The sequence below is a fragment of the Protopterus annectens genome, chromosome 12.part0, assembly GCF_019279795.1.
Source record: "Protopterus annectens isolate FY-2018-M chromosome 12.part0, PAN1.0, whole genome shotgun sequence".
Taxonomy (NCBI): domain Eukaryota; kingdom Metazoa; phylum Chordata; order Ceratodontiformes; family Protopteridae; genus Protopterus; species Protopterus annectens.
In genome coordinates this window covers 814592802-814617090 of record NC_056746.1, presented here as the reverse complement: position 1 = coordinate 814617090, position 24289 = coordinate 814592802, and positions in this window count along the sequence as shown.

The window sequence follows — 24289 nt, the reverse complement described above, 5'->3', positions numbered from 1 at the left end:
AGGTAAACATCTACTGTCTTCCTCTCTAGCATGCCTCTGGAACTCCCCCCACCTCTTATTCATACCACTGGCAGCCTCTCCTCCTTTAAAACCTTACTTTACTCATACCTAACATACCAGTGGGAATGGTCCTGCTCCAATCCTACATAAACTCCATTAGCAACATAAACTATTTTGGCAAACAAACTGCAAATAAATAAATTATATATATATATATATATATATATATATATATATATATATATATATATATATAGTATATATGGTTGTCTTCTACATGATTGAATGTTTTCAATGTTGTGATTAAAAACTGGCAATAAGAAGTATGAACATGCAGAAGACTGAATACCCTAAACATCGAACACACATACGATCGAGGAAGGAAAAGTATCCCCCCCCCCCGGTGTTCAAACAGCCCCCCCAACACTATCTTTTTATTAAGTTAAGGTGTAAGGTTGAGGTTGGGGGAAGTGGTGGTGTTAGGATTAGGTTAATATTATAGTAATCAGCTTTATTACAGAGTTCATATAATCTCACCTCACAATACGCCCCAGGTTTTATTCTTCAGCTTTAACAATACAGTGAGATTTAACATCTTCCTTTTATATACTGATGCAGCAAACATTTACTGACATTTGCAAGAGAAACATCAGTTATGTTAACAACAATAAATGTATTTATTTCAGCATTTCCTGGATCATAAGAAGCATTCTTTCTAGTCTTAAAAGAACAGAAGTGTTGGAACATTTATTAGAAGAGAACAACTCCACAGAGCCTTCCTCAGTGTTTGTATTTGAGAAAAAAAATCAGCATTTAAATCATAATTTTGCAAGATAGAACCTTTACTCTACCTTTTTACATTCAGTTGGAATCCTTTTTCATCAATAAGGAACTTAGCAAAATGAACACTTCTTTTCTGTTTTTTCTACAAAAAAATATCAGTTTTGTAGTTCCTTAAACCTCTTACATTTCTTTTGTTTTCTAAATTGACGTTCCTTATCCAATTCTTCCAAACCTTTCTTGTTGGCAGTAAATTGGGTTGTTAGTGAACTTATGAGCCTAATTTACAGCTGCACTCACATTATCTTGTAAGCCAGGAAGTTGTTCCTCATATAAATCAACTAATAGCTGTACGAACATTTGAGAAACAACATTGCGTATGACATACCATTTCTTAATGAAATTTGGTTAAATTGTGCCATTCTAAGCGTACTATTTTGAAGGTGGATTATCAAACTGGGGGCTATGTTTTAAATGGATCTGAATAAGGAACTTAAGCAGGTTAAAAAAGAAAGGAGTGTATAAATGTTTTCAACCATTAGGTGTTGCTATGGTGTGTCATTTTATGTTAATGTCACGTTCATTTATATGTCTTTAATTGAACTGTATTCTAATTACTAGGTTTGATACATATGATGATGGGAGGTTTCATATGTGAATGCAATTTAATTTTAATTTGAATCATGTCCGTAATGGAATAATATGTTTTAAAAATCATGTGATTGCATACATATATAAAAAGAAAAGGTTACATCTAACAACAGTATTGATAAATGCAAAGGGCAAAACCCTGGGTCTACTGTGAGGTGTGATTGTATAGCGTCTGTAATAAAGTGGATTATTACAATATTTATGGATGAACAGGATCATATTTTTCATGTGATTAATAATAATCCTTGCACCCTTTAGTGGTTTCCTGCCTCTTTTTTTGGATTTTATATATATATATATATATATATATATATATATATATATATATATATATATACACATGCATACATTTTTTATTTATTTTATTTATTTTACATTTGTTAACCGGGCTAGTCCAACTGGATACATGTCCATTTTCAGTGGAGGCCCGAGGAGAAAAGCTCCGCTATCTAATACATGGTAAAAAAATATATAAACACAATACATAAGTTATTTCAAACACAAAAAGAATATACACATTACATAGGGTATTTCAAGCACAAAAGTACTCAAGACATTTAAACCACAATATGAGGAAGTACAGATAGGTAATAGGAGATATAGCTGATACTTAAGTACTGGAATGTGTAGATTGACACAGCAGGATGTAGAGAAGAGTATAGTTGATTGGTAAGAGACAGCATTTCTAGTAGAAATGAACACTGAAAAAAAGTAGGCCAGAGAAAGTGTAAAGGATGCAGTATGTGTGAGGAGTTGTAAAGATCAGCTTGGGTTGTTGCATGAGCATAGCCAGTGATTGGTTAGAAAGTGTTTTAGTTTAGTTTTAAATAGTGTGATGGAAGTTTGGGCTATTAGATCTGGAGGAAGTTGATTCCAAATCTTACCAACTGAGTTGGAAAATATAGAGTCACCTGCGGTGTTCTTTGATAGAGAAGTTTGAATCAGTGTTTTGTTAGATGAGCGAAGGTTTTTTAGGTTGTTGTAGGGTTTTATAAGGGTGGAGAGCATAGGTGTATTTTCAGGGTGGTGAAGGGCTTTCTGGGCTATGGAAAGCTGATAGTATTGAATTAGGTGGGGTAGTTCTAGCCATCCTAGGTAGTGGAGGTTCTGGCAGTGATGTGTTTTATATGGGGAGGCAGTGGCAAATCTTGCAATGTTATTGTAGGCTGCTGTAAGCTTATTGATGTTGTATTTAGAAAGGTTAGTATATATTGGGGAAGCATATAGGAGTGTAGGAATGTATTATCATTATTATATGATTGTTACATCTTAGTGTTTTGTTAGATGAGTGAAGGTTTTTTAGGTTGTTGTAGGGTTTTATAAGGGTGGAGAGCATAGGTGTATTCCTCACACAACTCCTCACACACACTGCATCCTTTACACTTTCTCTGGCCTACTTTTTTTTTCAGTGTTCATTTCTACTAGAAATGCTGTCTCTTATCAATCAACTATACTCTTCTCTACATTCTATTACTAACTTTTCTATTTTCTACTAGAAATACTGTCACTGATCTATCAACTATACTCTTCTCTACATCCTATTGCTAACTTTTAAACAAACACCTTAATTTCTGCTGTGTCATTCTACACATTCCAGTACTTAAGTATCAGCTATATCTCCTATTACCTATCTGTACTTCCTCATATACAAGTATACATCTCAATACATGCATACAGGTTCCATTCAAAAGCTCGGAGTACTGAAATCTTGAATTTCAGTATTTCAAGCTCAAAAAGCTGAATCCACATAATAGCGAAAGTTCAGAATTGCGAAATTTAAAACCTTGAATACTGGAGGTTTTGAATTTCATGATTTTTAGTTTTGGTTGTTTTGTGGATTTTACTTCTTGGGCTCGAGATACTGAAATTTAAGATTTCAGTATTTTGAGCTTCTGAAGTGAATCCTTGCATACATATACACAACAACAGATGGAAAAGCAGGTTTATTTGACAATCAACAAACTAAAGTATCAACTCGCTTTTCTTTACAGTTTTCCAGTCAGAATAAACAGTACCTTAGTTGCATCTCAATAACAGAGGTCAGTCCCACACCACCTTCAGGAAAAAGACTGTCATTTAGCACATTGAAAGTCCATTGTTCTTCCTTCAGGTATCTTTCAGTTAGGAACTTACTTCCCAGTTTGCTGCTTTCATTTAAGTGTCTTAACCCAAAGCATTGTGTCCATCAAAATGATACTAACAATTTATAATGCAATAAAACATGGAAAACAAAATTAACTAAATAGCTAAACTAGTAGCTAAATAAAAGTATTACTAACAATCATATAATAATGATAAAATGATCCCACCCTGTCAGAAGTCAATCCAAAAGAATGGATTTAAGTGCTTTCTGGAAACCAAACAAAGATGAGCCCTCATGAAGCTATCAAGGTAACAGATACCAAAGGTAAAGAGCCTGGTAGGAAAACAAAACAGAAACCTGAAGTATTAAGATACACCTGAAGAACAAGTAGCAGCAGGAGAGGCACAATCGACTCCATCAGTTATGAAGCAGACAATATCAATATTTATTCATTACAGATACCCAGTACAAAATCTGGAATTTTGGAATTGTCATGATGCATGGTAGGCCCGGGATAGCATATCAGCATTTTTTTGGCTAAGCAAGGCCTCTAGATCACAGTAAAATAAAGGAGTTGGAGAAATAGTGTCCTCTGGCACAACTTTGTATCTCCATCAGTTGCCTACTTAACTATTGTAAAGAGCCATGTTCTCTTATCAAATGTACTTATTTATTGGCATTTGTTTACTGGGAATGTCTGATTGAGCTGTGCCCTTTTTCAGCAAAGGCCTGGGGAGAACATCTCCATTATATAGACATCATGGACATCATTTGCATTGTTTCATCATTTGCAGTCAGTTCCATTCATGAGCAACAGTTCCTTATTCAGACATCCTTGACATCAGTTGCATCATTTCTAAACATCTTTGATTAAAAATAACAGTTTCATGGGTCATATATGAATATATATATTTTTAATACAGGGAGGTATACACTGTACACTATCATCAGCATGCACAGACTGTCAGTTTTACATAAGGATATGTGTTACTATAAAGACTTGCTCAAATCTAGGACATATGAAGATAAGATAAAGAGTTAGAGCCACCCAAAGAAAGGAAGAGCATTGGATACTCTTTGACTCCTCAGTCACACCTAATTTAAGATTTTTTTAACATCTTCTCCTGCCAGCAGTGTTTGGATTCTGGTTGTTGTTGTCTTTCGGCTTTTCCCGGTTTGGGGTCGCCACAGCAGAACTCTGGTCTGCTAATGATTAGCAGTAGATTTTCACAAATGCCGAAGTGCCAGCTCGACGTTCAACCTTTAGTGAAGGCAGGCCCATTTACGCATGTCTTTCGAATGCCCACCCAGCTGCGGGAAGGACATGCAGACTCCACACAGAAGGCACTCCCCGTACTCCAGCCGAGAATCAAATGGGGGAACCTCTTGCTGTGAGGCAACAATGCTACCACTGCACCACCGCAGCTAGTGTTTGTGATTCTGGTGCTCTGTAAAATGTCAATCTAATGTTCATTACAGGTGTTATCTTTGTTTTATCTTCTATCAAATTAAGTCTCTCAGGCATTTATGAAAATTCTCCTTTGCTTCTTAAGAGAAATTCTCATACTTCCTGCATTCACACTTTTACAGGGATTATACTTCAGAGACTTCAGATATAGACACCATGGTCTGTCCTGTAGGAACTTCAGTTTGCAATCTCTCAGCAAAATTTTGCTTTCTTCCTTGGCTTTGGTACATTAACATGATCAATTTGTTCTGCCTTTCCCTTTCCTGACAGTTTAATCATGTAGTTTAATGAATGTATTCTTTCCATCATTTAAAATGGCGCCTACCATTTGGTCAAAAATGTATTTTCTGTAGAAAACACTAAAATAAGTGTCTAAGCTCTGGCCAAATTGTCAAAGTTGAGGATTCTTTTTATAAATACATTTTTGCAATTCCTTGGGTTTTCTGCATGTAGTACCTTGTTATCAGCCTTGCTAGCTCTGATCAGTCCTACAAACTAACATGGTATCTTTCCTATTTCCCAAGCATGCCTCTTAACTTAACCTTATTTCTAGGGATGCCCCTTATTCTTTCTCATGATTTTGCTCTATCCCTCCTAAAGTGATATATTTTTGAGGCATTTTTAGTTAATAGTACATATATTTAAAAAAGTGTTGCTAATTGTGGTCCTTTTTTCTAATTATGCTTTGCTTTATCCCTAATCTTGGAGGTAAATGTTCGATAGTGGTATTCCTAAGTTTGTTTAGATATGCCAAGCTGCCCTCTGAAATGCTTGCAATACAGAAGTTAAAATGGGGGTAAGCCAAGCAGAAAGCTATGGCACCTGTCTGATTGCAAACAGAAAGCAAATTAATAACTGGTCACAGTTTTTTCAGTCTGCATAAATCATTTCAGTTAAAATTTCAATGTTTTATTAAACACACTTGCTAATTATCTATAAGATGTAGATGACACACTGATCTATTCAACTACAAAAGTGTAACTTGTTGACAAAACTGATAGAATACCCTCAATAAAAAGAGAGTGCCTTTGTCAATAAGTATCTACTTAGCAATAGCTACTCTGGACAAGAAAAGTACTGCATTAGCTTTGCATAATGCAGTATTTCTGGAAATGTGGTAGCATAATCCATTGTGTCTAGTATGGCTTCATACACATTGCTGGATTTTACTAAAAGCCCTACAATGCATCCAACACAGTACATCTATGATACGCATTGGTACCAAGGAACTTGTATATCCAGGCTGGGGTGGGGTGGGGTGCTGCCTTCTGGTGTTTTGGTCAACAGTGCAGAATTACTGTATCTCTTTCATTATGCATGGCCAGTAAAATCTGGTTAATATTCTTGCTTTAGTTGTGTAGTTGTGCCCACATCACGAGACCTTTTACCATGTGAGTATAGGCCAGTGTCAATACTAGCATTCTACAAGATTTTGGTTCTGGAAGCTGTGGCAGAATTTCTTCCCTTTCCTTACTTACCCTATATGACAGGTCATTTTTAACTCAAATATGGGCAAGAAGTTATGGGAACATCTTTTTCAACACCCTCATCTCCAACCTTTGTTATGCTCTATATTGTCCTACTTATGTATTATATTCCCATTGTTCTTTTTAAAGTTTATGTTTACTTGTAAGTCCACTAACACAGAATTAACATATTCAGTGTCTTCCCTCAAAGTGGAAGGTGTATTTTATTTCCCCCAAAACGCAAGTACCGTAGCTTCTCCTATGGCTTCCACTGTAAACAACAGTTCTAAACAATAACTCCTTACTTGCTTACTTTCTTAGTTATCAATGCAGGCCTCTTGACTGCTCTCTTTTCTTTTTAGGTTGCTCTCCCATACTTAGTTTCACTGGAAACCATCCTGTGGCTTCCTTTCCTACCTTATGTTGCCCATTCATTGCAAAGGGTATCTGAGAATTGAACCTATTGCCAGTTTTACTTTTCTTCATAGTTCACAGTTTTATTGTGTGTTTACAGTCCACTTTCACTTTACACTAGCAGAAACCAGGTCAGAGCTCTGTGTTTGCCAGCTGATCTCACTTTCTGTGCAGATCTTAGTCTGATGTCCCACTCAAGTATCTTTCTTTTCCTGTGCTGATGCTTCTTGCATGTCTCTGTGTTGACTTCTATCTTGTATTATTTTTTCCTTCATGATTTGCTAATTCATATTTTGGTTTTAAACTGTCATCTCTTGAAGTTTTAGATTTCTGTTCTATCACTGGAACATGGTTCTGACAGCAAACAGGACTCCTTTTACTGTTTAAGGGCAACCATATTCTAGCTCCTTTGTAACTTCTATGCAAACATCCTTCTCTCAGTTTTGATTGTGAATCTGTGTGTGAGTCTCACCACTTTTGTTCTCTAATCCCATTTCTTTATTGTATGATGTATCAGCATGCTACACTGTATCTACAGATTCTTCCACTTCCTCTATTTTCCATGAATCTTTAAAACAGGGAAATCCTTCTCCATATGTCATGTTATGGGTTACAGTCACAGGATGCAAAAGTTTTCCCAGAACTGTCTGAATTTCTACATATGTAAGGGGCACTCATTTCTCTTACTGTGAATGTATACTGCCTCCACTTTTTGTTTATTAATTTTATACTTACACATACTATTGAAAGCTTGACAATGGAAATCATGTTTCCAGAATCAATTAGGGCTTGAATCACCATTTTTCTAAAACTGCAGTACATTGCATTATCTTGGATGTAACCCAGTGACACAGGATAACTTAATTATCCTAGACATTGGAACAACTACATTGAAACAACCACATTTAAGTCATGCATTTCAGTTTTTCATTTGAATTCTCTGTAATAGCATAGAACCTTAGCAATGCGATGCCTCATAAACTAGTAAGTATTCCACTTATGGTATAAGCTTATCAATTTTTTAGGATCACTTCTTTGAACCCATTTTTTATTAAATAAAGAACAAAGTTGTAGACAAAACCACGTTTTATAAAAAAGCAAACAGCAAAGCTTTCGGGTGTAACCCTTTCTCAATGCTAATATAAACTCTAAAGACAGGTGAGTTTAAATACAAATCAGAATGTCACATGACATGCAGCCCAAAGTCATATGACCAACATAAAATCATATACATAAAAAACATATGCATAAAAAACATATTAAAAACATAATAACCCATTTTTTATTACCAGGTAAAGTTTATCTAAACATGTCTACTGCTAACATTTTTACCATATTTTTACTTTACTGCTGCTATCAAGTTCAAGCTAGAACTTTAAAATCTCCCAGGCCCCTGCTTGTAAATATTTAATCTTCCAAGCCCCTGATTACACTTATCAAGGGCATCAGAGCTTGCCAGAGATTTGGGATGCATGGCTAGCCTTAAAAAGGCCCTTGTAGTCATTAGCCTAGTAAACACCTGTGAATCTATGAAACTGTCTTTCAGTCAGTACGCTATCCACCTTTCATGTAGAAATCTATATTTAGGTCTCTTAGCTTGTTTTGAATACCAGCAAGGGAGATGATGTTGAACACCTTGACAATATCCATGTAGGCTGTGTACAAACAACTGAGTGTCTCTCTGATTGAAGGAAGTATTTGATATTATAGTCATAGAAGTCAGACACGATGTGCTTCATTCATTTACAAGTTAGACTAGGCAAATTAGACTTGATATATAGTTCCTGCAATCTGTGGTATGGTCCCTCTTATGAGAAGACATCACAGCAGCCTTTCTCCATAATTCAGGGACATACCTGCAGCTAAATGTAAGCTAAACAAGTTCAGGAGGGGTTCCATAAGGGTATGTCTGATGATATTTAGACATCCAAGTACATTTTCTGAACCTATGGAGATGGTATTTTTTAGTTTTCTGTGAAATAAATTAAGGCATGTTCTTTGATGATCTTAGGGGATGCTGGGGAATTTAGTTATTATGGAATTCTGCTGAATATTTCTTGGGTGAAGTTAACACCAAATTTAACTGCACGTATATTAGCTATGACTTTTTGTATCAGTTCAGAACATTGTTGGGTGTTTTTCTTCATATTATGTTGTAATTAAAGAAGAGTTTATAACTGAACCTGATTTCAGATGCTAGTTTCAATTTATGCTTTGCTTTGATCTTCCTAGTGGTCATTTTTTGTTCCTTACAGATAATGTTGATTGATTCTATAGTGAAAATGGACTATAGTGTGGGAAAATTTAGATCTGTTATAGGATTTTAGGTTCATAGTTTCCTAGTTATATACTAGGCTAATAACCACCAGGGTCATTATGAGCCTAGCCATGCAGTCCAATCCATGTGTCATAGACATTTATTAACAGGGGATGTTTTAGGAAATTTCTAGAAGTTATGCAGGGGGGTGGGAGGATGTTAGCTTGGGCATTACTGTCTGCCTCTGTCAGTGACATGGAGGCTAGATCTAGGGTAAATTTCTGATTTCCCATTCATTGGTCAAGGTTTCTTTTAATAGGGTTTGGGATGAACTCTGTTATACATGGATATTGACCCTGTCCAGAGAACGGGAATCCTCTGAGACACATATCTATAGATTTTTTTCATTTTTATAAAGCTTATTTACACTGGTGGACCACCAAGGTGATTTGTTTTTAAATTTATGATTATATTTATCTCTAGTGGTGACTGCCAGATCTATACAATTTTTTAGGTGGGAGTATAATTTAGTTTTAGCTGTGGCTACATGGGAACTGGTAATGGTACAAGTAAATTTCAAGACTATATTATAGAATTTGAATATGTTTTGTTATATGGAGTTCTTAAATATAAAACTGTTCCCTGCATGGATGTTTAAGACTTTAAAAGAGAATGCCAATAGTTTGTGGTCAGATTTAACCAGGAAAGGAAATACTGTAAGGTGGTGCATGGGGGGGGGGTAATGTTGTTGACAATAAAGTCTATAATTTTCTGGCCCCTTAGTAAGCTGAATTGCTGTTTATTCTGTGTATTTATTTATTTACATTTGTTGACCCAGATAGTGGCAGTACTCTTTTCATGGTGGGTGCAAATGGTATCCATATTGACTAGGGGAAAGTTGGCCAGGGCACCAACGAACTTTCCCTAGTCTTTTTGGTGATAGGAATGGAATTAATATTTGGAGCTACTAGGTGGTGCTGAAGAGCTTGCAATTACAGGAATTCCAAGGTGGAGGGAAATACAGCAAAGATGAAGAGAGAAGTAACAGAAAACTTGTTAAGGAAGAAAATTAAATAATTGTTACAGAGATGAAAATCAGAGCATTGGAGTCTCCAGTGTTGATAAACCTAATGATCCAGGCAGAGCTAATGAGCTAATGGGAACCATGATAGAGAGACATGGTGGAGAAAGTATTACAGGATGAAGAAAGTTAAAAGTTGGAAACAGAAGTAGTGGCTGGTAATGGGACAACATTATAGATATTCTCAGTTGGTGAAGCAGAGGTTAAGAGTTTTTGTTAAAAGAAAGGACTTATGCAAGCAAGGCAAGGAAGAATGTAATAAGGGACTGAGAGAGGACAAAAATTTGCAGTTTTTAAACAGGCACAGAGAAGTTGTCTGGTGGTACAAATGCTTGTCTTTTCAGCTTTTCCCTGTTAGGGGTCACCACAGTGGAACTCTGGTCCGCTAATGATTGGCAGTAGATTTTTTTATGGTGCCAAGTTGTCAGCCTGATGCCCAACCTTCAGTGAAGGCACGGCCATTTACGTATGTCTTTCAGAGGCCACTCGACCACGGGGGGAACATGCAGACTCTACACAGAAGGCACTCCAGCCGTGAATCAAACAGGAGAACCTCTTGCTGTGAGGCAACAACGCTACCTCTGTACCACCGTGGTACAAATAAAAAGTAAAAACAATACTATGGACAGTATGATATTATGGACAGCATTGTTTTGTCATTAGCCTTTGACATTAAAGACATAAAAGCATTAATACATTTTGGAGCTGAAAATTTCTGTGAAGTGACATTTTAAAGCTTTAGTTTTCTGGAACAATTTATGACTAAGACTGACAAAAAAAGAAATATGATATCACCTCGTCAGAGTTTCGGATTTCAGCTAAAAAGAAAATAAATGTGCAATTCATTACTTCAAATGTGAATGAGTATGAGTTAAAACCTCCCTTTATGTAGTAAGTATGTGACATTAAAAATCTGAAGAAAGAACTGCATGGACTAGTAGTTAGGAAATGTGGGTAACAATGAATGTTAAGGAAGGGAAAATTCAACACATTTCAAATGTGGTAATTGTTTATGGTAAGAAAGGATTTGTTCAACACTGGGGTCAACCTAAAGCATGTTATTTCTATGGGGATGAAAATTATTTAGTTTAAGACTATTAACAAACAAAGGTGTGGCCAGTGTAGGGAAAGGGGGCATACAGCAAAAATGATAAGCTGGTTTGTACAAAATGTACATAATCTGGGAACTTCTGGTCGACTGTCCTATAATAGTAGTAAAGGATGCAATAAATGAAGAGGAAAGTTCAGAAGAAAGAGAAATAGTGGGAGATATTATTACAGAAGGTGGTGTGGGGATATTGGTTTCTTTAGAAATGTTGGAACTGGTAAAGGTAGTTAGAGAAGAGGTTATTGATATATCAAAAAAAAACATTTTGCACTTTTAGAAAGTGAAGATGAAGAAGAGGGAAAAAAGAGATAGGAGAAGAACAAGAATATGTATTAAGAGGAATAAAACAGGAAAATGCAACAGCATGTGTTTATTTGTATTAGTAATGAATGGAGTAGTACAGACATGTTATGTATAAAATGAGAGACGCAAGATGGAGGGACAAGTTCCATTATTGATATGTATGACATATGTAGACAATTTAGCTCTAATAACAAAAAAAGTGATGGATAACTGAGGTAATAATATGGATTGAAAAGTTGTTTAAAAAGATAGTGTATAATTAAATAAAATAAAGTGTAAGGGGATCTGTTGAGAAGAAATATATCGAAGATATTTCACAAAATAGAAAATATAGATTTTCAGAGAGAAATTTAATGGATATGAACATGAAATAAGTCAAAGGAGGGATATACTTGACAAAAAATGGCTTGGTGAAAAGTAATTTTTTTATCATTTTAGAAAAATACATATATTTTGAATACTTATATTTTAGTAAAAATTGCATATCTAGAAGAACATCTAAGGTAGAAACTATCTAACTTCCACGCAGAAACTTTTAACACCCTCCTCTCCTCAGTTAACTGGAAAGTCCTCTCCCGACTTCCACTAGTTGAAGCTGTCCAAACTTTCAATACAACTTTCCTTGATATTCTAAACTCACTAGCCCCTCTCTGTAAAGTACGTATTAAGTCAAACATATCCCCATGGCTATCAAAATCCACTCAAAACTTTATGAAAGTAAGAGACAGAGCCTGGATTAAAATGGAAACATACCAAGCTCCCCATAGACCTACAAATAGAAATCAAACAAAAAAAACTTATTAACAAGGATAAGAAAGACTTGTATTTTAACCCTCTTGCAGCTCTAAAAAATTATCCAAAAAAATCTGGAATGCCCTAAACCAAATTCTACATCCAGGTAATTCTAGCTCCCCCAATTCTTGCCCAGACAGTTCACCTGAAGAAACAGCTAACACCTTCAATACCTACTTTATTGAATCTATATCTAAGTTGCTGAGCCATAATCCTATCCTCTCAAACTCTAACCCTAATATCTCATCTGAACCCTCTCAAAATTCTAACTCTACATCAGCTTTCTCCCTCAAACCTGTCTCCACATACTACATCAAATCCCTACTCTCCAAGCTTAAACCATGCTCAGCTTCAGCTGATTACATCCCTTCATATTTCCTTCGGATAGCAGCTGACTCTCTTGCTCTTCCAGTTTCTATACTAATCAATCAGTCTATCTCTGAATCTAAAGTACCGCTCTCTGAAAATAATTCTATACACTACCCATACATAAAGGAGGAAACTCCACTGACAAAACAAATTTCAGACCTATTGCCATCCTCTCCCCTCTATCCAAAACACTAGAAAAATGTGTACACAATCAAGTTATACAATATCTTATACAAGAAAACCTCCTCATATCCAGGCAACATGGCTTCTGACAAAAGCATAGCACCATCACAGCCCTATTGCCTTTCCTAAACACAATCTCATTAGCCAGGGGCAACCACAAACTTATCTCCTGCCTCTTTTTGGACCTATCAAAGGCATTTGACACTGTCTCTCACCCTCTTCTGTTGGATAAACTACAGAACCTTAACTTCTCTACTGACACTGTGGCATGGTTCTCCAGCTACCTCAATAGCAAACTGCAATCAGTGAGATGGCACTCTGCACTATCTCATCCACTTCTAGTTAAAATGGGGGTTCCCCAAGGATCTATTCTTGGGCCACTACTCTTCAATATCTTTACAAATCTTCTACATACCTCTTGCTCCCACTCCTCCTTAGTTCAATACTCAGATGACTCCACAGTAATTACCATTGCCAACTCCCCCACTCAGCTCTTATCTGCTACACAGCAATCATTTAACTCAATAGAAACCTGGCTTACCAACAACCAGGTCATTATCAACATCCCCAAAAAACTAAACTATTATTCTTCCTTCAAAAGAATGTTAACCACATTAAATCCTCTTTCTTCTTACTATCACTCAATAATACTCCCATTCAAGTAGAATCCAGCACAAACCACCTTGTCATCACCATCGATGACCAACTTAAATTTGACCTGCACATAAATAATTGTATTAGGAACTCCAACCTTAAATTAGGACTCCTGTACTGTAACAATACGTTTCTGACCACCAAAGCCAAGATCCCACTCTCTCTCTCATGCCTACCTGCTACCCACTCTAATGTACAGCTCTCAAATTCTAACTAATCTTAACTCCTCTCTTCTGATGAAAATGCAGTCTGTCTACAATAAGGTAGCCAGATTTGAGGCCCAACAACCATACAAATCCCACCACTGCCTCTCTCTAAAATACCTTAACTGGCTAGAACTACACCATCTTCTCCTGCTCTCACAGCTTCAGGTCATCGACTCTATCCTATTCCAGCCCTCCTATTGCCCAGTACTATCACCTCTCATCTACCACAATTCACCAACCAGATCTCTAAGGAGCTCCACCCAAGACCTACTACAGATCTATAAACCTAAAACTAAATCTGGCTCCAACATATATAGCTACTACCCCTCTATGGCATGGAATACACTCCCTCATGAAATCAGAACCCCCTCTCATCCTAAACAATTTAAAACTGTCATCAAAGAGCATCTAAATAGTCACTGAACCTGTCACTGTACTCATCCCCCGATACCATCCACCCTATTCTACTTCACCCTCCATCTTCCTAGCCTACTTAAAAGTAATACCTCTCAACCTCAACTTCTTACCCCTTTATGCTTCATTCAATAAAACTTAAATCTTAACTTTTATTTGACAAATCCTCTCATATAATGTTAGATGTCTGGTCTCCCTAATACTTATCTCACATCCATAGACTGCATTTCCTCTTTTCCTCGAACACATAGCTGTGAATATTTCACTCGTTTTTAATTTCTGCACAGTGTATTGTAAATCTGTCTTGTATTCTTGTTATTTACTTTACTGTTATTATATTATATTATTATAATGTATTGTTTTTTTACTTTCATTTGAGGCTCAGTGATCAATCTGGTGATAACAAGTATAATTTATAATACAAAAGAAGGTGGTATGAATCCAGTGGTACATTAGAATTTATGAATTTACTTTGATCAATGTGAAAGGTAACAGAAAGAGAAAAATAAATGATAGATAAGATATTATAGAAAAAGTGCAAAAATATATGGGAAGGAAAGGGGGAGAAAGGAAAGAAATAAAGGAAATGATGGAAGAAAAAGCATATGAGAATAAAAGGAAATTATGGAAGTTAAATGTAATTGATGTTAATGGTAAAATAAAAGAGTGGCACAGTATAACTTCCATGGAAGGAAGTAAAATAATATAAAAAAGGTAATAAAAGAGAGGAAATTATTGAAAGAATTATGAAGCAGATGATTTTTATGGAGAACAAGAATACAAGATATAAGGACATGAAAAAAAAGAAAAAAAATGTTGATTGTAATGAAGAAGAATAAACAAAACATGCTTTTGGATTATATGAAAGATATTTTTTGTGAAAAGTTTAAAAATGAATATAGACTTTAAAAATATAAATATGGTTATTATATTATATGAAAAGTGTGATAAAGTAAAAAAAGTGATATGGATTCATGGAATATAGTATTGTTTGTGAAAATATTGGTGATGTGGAAGAGAAGATGTGAAACTTTGTTACATAACAACAAAAAGGAAAAAAAAAGATGATGTACTAGCTAAAATAAGAAGATGATGTAGATGACAAAGAGGAAGATAAAGGGTAAATATAAAAGAAAAAGGAATGAAAGAAATATAATTATCTAGTTTTTTTTTTTGATAACTTGAAAATAATTTCAAATATTAATGTAAACAATTGAGAGTGTAAATCATTTATTTATTTTGTTATGGTATAAAATGAATGAAAATGTTAATAAAGCAATAACTACACATTATGATTACTTCTTGAGAGTGGAATGGGAGCTGCTGGGAAGAACAACCTCTGGGAGGAACTAGTAGTGTCCTTGACATCAAGTGAACAAGAGATTGTTTATATGGTATTGGAGCTGGAGAAAAATATGTTTAGAAATGTGGAAAATTAATCAGATTACTGTTTTTCAATAGCACATGATGCAGATGAAGGTGAAGGCATGATCCAGAATATAGAGATTAAGTCCAGAGGTCTGGATTATGTCCACTTTCTTGATTTAATGCAGACAGGAGATTTGGGAGAAGATTCTGCTGCAATGTAGAGTGAAATGGCTGCTAGAGCTTTTTGGCAATTTCAATCAATAGTCTGATATCAATGGAATTGTTTTAAATGAAGGTCTGCAATTGACAGACCAGGTTGAACTATATTCATAGGTGGAAAGGGTGCAGGTAAAGGTAAACAAATTGCAGATATTTTTCTGGACATGATGGGTATACTATTGAGAACTGTCAGGGACAGCAGGACCAGCAAGCAAAAGACATATGTAGAAATCCTCACGCATGGAAATGAAATTTGGGAAACAAGCATTGTTTAATCAGGTTATGAGGACCTATAGTAAGGATTATAAGCAAAGTATTATAATTGACAAATATTTTGTTTGGAATAAAATACATATTATCCTATGGGGTTTAAAGTCACTGATGTTAGATCTTTTATCCATCTGCGAAATTAGATTTTTTATGATATGCTATGACTTTGGAGGAAAAGAAAATATGTATCTTTGGAATAAGTTTTTTTTTTCAGGACAAAGGGTGCCAGTGTATAAAAACTGCTTAATTAGTTCAGACTGCATGAAGAGATGGAAGCTGAAAGAATTGGCAGTTATTAGTAAATACAATCCTGGGTATTGACTAGCATATCTATGATATTACATTGGGTTGAATTGGGTCAATAGTTTAGTAAATTGCTATGATTATATGATCCTAATCTTTGCAGTAAATATGCAAAGAAATCAGAAGTGTTAAAAAATAAGAGATGACAGAAGTATTCGCAGTGGGTTTGGTAAAGGTGAAGTAAATGTTGAAAATGTAGAAAAAAAGAATATACCAAATATGGCATATATTTCAGGTTTGGGTATGTTTTAAAGTATCAGAAGCAGTCAAAGTCATGTTATTGTCGTGGAGATATTAATCATGTAATTAATAAATGTAATAAGAAAAATATCTCGGCACAATGGGAAGAGGCTAAATGTTATGTGAAATTGCAAGAATGCAGGAAGTATACAATCTGATCATTTTTGGTTTCAGTATAATTAGGGAGAAAACATATGGAAAAAAAGGGGACTGAAGGAAAATAATATTCCTGATGCCACTGTACTGTCACTGGAGAATGTATTTGAGGGTGAGGATACTGAGAAAGAAGTGGAAATGACAAAAGAAAGAAGTGAAGATTTGCAAGTAGTTATACAACAAAATGAAGCTATTACTGAAGAAGAATATCAGGTGTTAGGCATGGAGGGATCTGAAGGAGAAATGGAACAAGAAAGTATGAGAGTGCACAAAAACAATTTGTTTGAGGAGACAGCTAAATTGAGATAAAGAAAGATTAAAAAAATCTCCCTGCAAAAGTTTTAAAAAGGAAAACAAAATGACAGATTTCTAAAAGTTAATATAAATAGTAATAATATCAAAAGGTTGTGTTGCTTGGAATATAAAACGCAAGGTCAGGATGAAATAATTTTTTAGATAGATGGTTTGTGGGATAAAATAAAAGGGTACAGATGGAAAAAAATTGAGGAAATGTGAATTTTTGATACATGGTTGTAGGATAAAATAGAAGGGTACAGATGGGAAAAATGTGAGGAAATATGGATTTCTGGGATAGAAGCTTGTTCAGGAATATTTGTGTTAGTAAAAATAGATGAGTTAAATGTGTTAGATTTTATTCTGGTAGTGTCAGGCAGAGCTATTGTGATGGATGAAAGAATAATCCAAACTAACCTGCATACAATTTTTATCTATATGTATACTACTATGAATAAAACAGAGGACTTGTTTGAAAACGTGATGCCTTATGTAATAATAAATGCGTATATAATAATATTGGGAGATTTCAATTGTGATATTAGAAAAAGAATGCGGAATGTTACAGGGGATGTAAAAACAGATGAGCTATTGAAAACAGAGCAATCACATTTAGAAGAGGAAAGGAAGAAAACAAATGTCAGAGGAAAATTAAGGACTGAGATTATTGTACACTGTCATAAGTGGATAGAGTTAATAGAGGGACAATAGTTACAGGATTTTCAGATCATCTTGCTATTTGATAGATGTAGGAGGACATTAAGTGTGTTAGAAAAGAGGGGGAAGAGTTAATAAGTCAACAGCAAACATTGTGGGCAATGAATTATTCCAGTTAGAAATGTGGAATGATCAATTAATAATAAGAGAATTTTATGATACCTGGACAGATTTGCATCTAGCATTTAAGGAGAAATATAAAAGGGTATATGACCATCCAGCAGTTTAAACATTGTGTCTAGATGACTGTCAGTGTTGAAGTGACACCATATTCAAAAATGGGATAAAGGGGTTGTAAATGAATGGATAAAATGGTATATGTGAATGCAGAAAGCGATATAAGAAGTAAATGGAAAGGAAAATGCAGGCATTTTTTTAAAAGTATGGAAAATTATTAGAAAAGCAAAATGGATGATGGAACTATATGAACAAATGATGAAACTAATTAAATTATGTTTGTATAAGCAACAATATTATTTCAAAGGAAGTAAATAACTAGTACCTCCTTTTTGGCAAAATTGGTAAGAAGCAAGGAAGGGCTTATTAGAGCTATGAAACATAGTGAGATAATGAAAAAAAATGTACACATGAAGGAATGGTGGATTTAGTGGCAAAATATTTTGCAACAATAACATTTATTTGAAAGAAAGGTGATAAAATCATATCAGGAACTGGTGCCCAGTAGCAATGAATAATACAGATTATAATATTTTAATGAATGTCCTACAAAAGAGGGTTGAAATAAATTTACAAGAAAATGTTGAAAGATTATGTGGTATTAAGGGGAAATAGAGTCCAGAAATGTTATGACTGGTAGGCTTAAAAGTGGTGGATGATGTATTAGTTGGATATAATGACGTGAAGATGGCAGTAGGCAATGTAACAAAGGCCTCTGATAATGTATCTCATAAGCAGCTACAGTAGATTTTGCAAACATATGCAATTAAGGGAAGTGGTTTTCATCTGTTAATTACAGCCTATATTAGAAAAAAGGTATAGTAAGGAATTTTGTTAAGTAGTGGTTTGTGCCTGGGTAATGAATCGAAGATGAGGTAAATCATGGATGCCCTATGATTGGATTTTTATTTTTTATGGTTATGAACATTACATTCTTGCAGATGAAGAAGAAATTTAAGAATGATAGATACTTGTTAGGGTATAAGGTCTAAATTCCTGTTATAATTCTTTATGTAAATTATTTAGTTTTGAAAGCAAAAAATAAAGTAGGAGTTGGAGAAATATTAGAAATTGTAGGGAATTTATTAAGGAGAGAGTAGGGAATTTATGTAAAGCAAAAAAAAAAACAAAGGTATGGGGGATGCTGTTATGATAGGATGTGTGTTTTCCCATGTCAGAGATAACAATATTAGAGGTAAGGTTTGGACAGATAAATATAATAGAAGAGGAATGGATATATTTACTAGAAAAAAATTAAAAATATAGCACATCTGAAACAAATGCATTCCAAGATTGTCTAAAACAAAAATATGCTCAATGTGATAAATAAGATCACTTGGCTAAAACTATAAAATACTAAAAAAGAAGAATCCAGGATGGTGACTACTAGTTTGTAGCAATAATTAACCTGACCCTGTTAAACCTACTGTAATTTAACCATCAGAAATAAACTGCTGCATTGTAACATTCAGCATGATATTGAATCTCTGTGTACTGATGGTAAAGGGTGTGGTGAACGTTTAGACCATAAAGAAGTACATAATGAAGAGGAACATGTATACAGTATGGAAGAGTGAGGTAAAGGGAATAAAATGAACATGACAGTGATTTAACCATTGGTAAGATAACATGCAAGAGAAAAATTAAGTTAAATATAGAAAAACAGTTTCTATAAAAGGTAAAGGATAAAGCTTGTTTCCTTAACGTTAATAGTATATTGAATGAAGTGCATCATGTGATAAAGCTGGAGTGGTGTAAAATATAGATATGGGTATTATTTGTCTGCTAGATATTCAACATGTTAGCATACCAACCGTATCTGCAGACAAAAACTTCATGGCCTCATTCTATCTTAGGGAGTTTTGGGAAGGATATGTGCTAAGAAAAAGCTATATTATTCCATAACTGTAACATAGTTATACCAAATTAAATGGTTGTGCTTCCTTGCAGATGTCTTATTCTTGATGTATGCCCATTACAATACACGTATAGCTTGATAGTTATTTATGCATATATTAATATTATAGATAGGAGCCATTATTCAATATGTATTAGTCAAGCTGAATATCAGTTACAGCATGAAATTATGGGAAAGAGTAGTGTAAGCTAGGTTAAGAAGGGAGGTGATGATTAGTGATCAGCAGTATGGTTTCATGCTGGAAAAGAGCACTACAGATGCGATGTTTGCTCTGAGAGTGTTGTTAGAGAAGTACAGAGAAGGTCAGAAGGAGTTGCATTGTGTCTTTGTGGATTTAGAGAAAGCATATGACAGGGTGCCTGGAGAGGAGTTGTGGTATTGTACGAGGAAGTCAGGAGTGTCAGAGAAGTATGCAAGAGTGGTACAGGATATGTACGAAGGTAGTGTGACAGTGGTGAGGTCTGCAGTGGGAGTGATGGATGCATTTAAGGTGGAGGTGGGATTACATCAAGGATTTTCTTATTTGCAATGGTGATGGACAGGTTGACAGATGAGATCAGACAGGAGTCCCCGTGGACTATGATGTTTGCAGATGACATTGTGATCTGTAGTGAGAGCAGGAAACAAGTGGAGGAGACCCTGGAGAGATGGAGATATGCTCTAGAGAGAAGAGGAATGAAGGTCAGCAGGACTAAGATAGAATATATGTGTGTGAATGAGAAGGAGGATAGAGGAATGCTGATGATGCAAGGAGTAGAGGTGGTGAAGGTGGATGAGTTTAAATACTTGGGATCAATAGTTCAGAGTAATGGTGAGTGTGGAAGAGAGGTGAATAAGAGAGTACAGGCAGGATGGAGTGGGTGGAGAAGAGTGTCAGGAATGATTTGTGACAGACTAGCACCAGTAAGAGTGAAAGGGAAGGTCTACAAGAGGGTAGTGATACCAGCTATGTTATATGGGTTGGAGACAGTGGCATTGACAAAAAGGTAGGAGTTAGAGATGGATGTGGCAGAGTTAAAGATGTTAAGATTTGGACTGGGTGTGACGAGGGTGGACAGGAGTAGGAATAAGTATATAAGAGGGTCAGCCCAGGTTGGAAGGTTTGGAGACAAAGCCAGAGAGGCAAGATTACATTGTTTTGGACATGTGCTGATGAGGGATGCTGAGTATATTGGGAAAAAGATGCTAAGGATGAAGCTACCAGGTAACAGGAAAAGAGGAAGGCCTAAGATAAGGTTTATGGATGTGGTGATAGAAGATATGCAGGTGGTTGATGTGACAGAGCAAGATTCAGAAGACAGGAAGAAATGGAAACAGATGATCCACTGTGGCGACCCCTAATGGGAACAGCCAAAAGAAGATGATGATTAGTTGAGCTGAATATAATTATTATTATTAGAGATTTTAACTGTAATCTACATATAAATTTGGGAACTAGGCTATGATACTTGTGGGAAACTAATGTAGTTTGGCAGATTATTTTTAGGAAAGAGTAGACCTTATTCATATAAAAGCAATATACGTTGCAATGAAATTGATTAAGTTCTTTCTGAAAATTTGAAAAAAAAAATCTTTTCCAGCCTGCTTTTCTTACCATTTGTCCACTTGGTCAAGAGATGAGAGCAACTGGAATATATCCATATAGAAAAGGGTGTTAAACTGTTGAATAGGGCTGTTATGCATTTTAAATATTATATTTCCCAAACAGATGATTTATTTCAACAACAGTTGTCTATCAGACCTTTTTACACAACTTGGGAAATTTGGCGGATTCACTATGAATCTAAGTATGAAAAGGAATATCTCTTCTGGATAAAAAAAATATTTGAGAATCTAGGGAGTCTGAATGCATTACATTGGTTAGATATTATGGACTAGTATTTAAGACTGATTAAACTTGTGCACAAGTCCCAGAGAATCAACTATATGAAGATGTTAAAAGAAATAAATATTGTTTAGTACAAAGGCAGATCTTAATATACATATTAGGAAAGAAACATTATTTCTTTTTCTAGGTAAAATGGTTAAGTACAAAGAAAACAGAATAGGCCACAATAACTATTCTGAAAATGAGTCACTATATTCTCAGTTGAGGATTGCAGGCTTTCTTGAAAAGTATGTTCATAATATGTATTCTGTCAGTCCTCAGCAGCTGTCTATTGGTTGGAATGTTACAAAGCTTAGTATCACTACAGCAGAAAATTTTGTAAAACCTATTAAAAGCAAAGAGTTAGATTGTGTGGGAAATTCAATAAAGCCTCCGTGGAGTGATTTTTCATGCAAGCATAGTGGCACGGCCCCAACATGGAAACCATCAGCTATGTGATCCGGTAAACAGAGCAGGGTAGCGTGCATGAGCGTGGGGACATGGAAGTGTCCATGGCATGCAAATTACCTCATAAGCAGGTAAAATGCATGCAAATGAAGGTGATTTGTGATCCAGTAAGCAGAAAAGTATCTATGCAGAAGCTGTGTTGGTGTCAGAAGTGTACACGGAAAGTAACCATGTACATAAATGTAAAAACTGAACAGGGGTTATAAAAGCCTAATTGAAGGTTGAAAATGTCAATGTAGGCAGTGATATGTCCAAAACTATGCCCTGTGAGTTCAAAAACTAATGCAAATTAATATAAAATAATAATTATTTAATACAATATTATGTTTCCGTGGCACGTAGCAACACACAAACATGCCATTAGGCAAAAAAAAAATTATTATAATGTTGAAAAAGTGAAAATAAGACATCTGTAAAAATAATGCATTATAGTGCCCTGCATGCAGTATGTACAATGGTAGGTTTCAGTGGTTGCTAAGAAGGCAGGCCCTGGAATAGTGAAGTATCCAGGGTATATGCAAGGATCTGTATGCAAATGAGCTGGGGTTACTGAATAGCAAAAACTGGCCACTGTGTCCGCAAATAAAACCTTTGTAGCCTCAGAACTGTGTTGGTGCTAGTAGAACAGGTAGCTGACATCAGAAGGGGGTGTGTCATTATATGAGCTCAGCGGCACCCATTTGCTCGGCGCTCAGCTCATCTAAGCAGGGGGTTGTGTCTAGTGCTACCAAGCTTTGTTTAGCTGTGGAGCACATGTTTTAGCTGGTTTGAAATATGCTGAGCATGACCATGCATGGGGATGTGTCTAGACTACTGAGCAGTGTTTATACCAGTTCCATGGGTTTGCCCACCATGCCACAGTGCTTAGCAGGGGAGGCATTTAAAAAAAAAATAAAAAAAAAAAAGGAAAGGAAATAGCCTGGGAAAGGCAATCATGTATAAATTAGTGATAAGCCCTGTTCCACTGACACTGGGCCATTCCAACTCCTCAGTGATATATGTGGCAGGTGGAATGCATCATAGTTAGCCAATCAGACAGGCTGCATCTGCAGCACACCACTATAAAGTATCTATACACCATACAGTCTGATTTTTCCTACATACACTGCACCATTGGAGTACAGACTTGGGAATTTTAACTGACAGAATGCTAGAGGCTGCTGCTGTTCTGCTACATCTGCATATGCTAGAGGCTGAGGTCAGTGCTGATGCTGACAATTGTCCTAGACTGAGAAGGAGAAGAGTGTTTGAGCCCAGGGTAACCTTCCAGGAGCTACATGAGCTGGAGATGGTAGAGTGCTACAGGGTGGACAGAGACATACTACAAGAACTCATTGAGCTGTGCCGCCCTCAACTCAGACCCAGAGCCAACAGAAGGGAGCCTATCCCAGTGGAAACAGAGGTATGTGTAGCCCTTAGAATACTAGCTACAGGTACTTTTCAGTGACCAACTGGGGACATGATGGGGGTCTCACAGGCATCTGCATCCAGGGTACTCCACCAGTTCCTAGCTGCCATTCAAACACATGCCAGTGAGCACATTTATTTACCTCACACCCCTGAGGAGAGGACTAGCAGTATGCATCTCTTTCACCATGTAGCACACTATTGAGGTACTCCTGAGGTGCTGGGTGGCATAAACTGCACTCATGTCCACATCAAAGCACTGCCTGGTTAGGAGGGTAGAGTCTACATCAACTGCTAGGACTATCACTCCAATCAAATGCCAGGTCATGTGCAATGCCCAGGGCATTATCATGAGTGTGTGTGCCAGCAGCCCTGGCAGTTATCACAACTTGCATATCTGGCATGCATCACAGCTCTACCAGATGTTTGCCAGGGGGGGACATCCTGCACAACCATCTACTGGTGGATGCTGACTATGCACTGGAACTGTGGATGATGACACCCACCAGAAATGCACACACACCTACTGAAAATGCCATAATGAGACACACACACAGACTAGGAACATCATAGATCATGTGTTTGGGCATGGTTCCACTGCCTCGATATATTTGGTGGAGCCATGCAGTACTCTTCATCCACATGTGCACAGATCA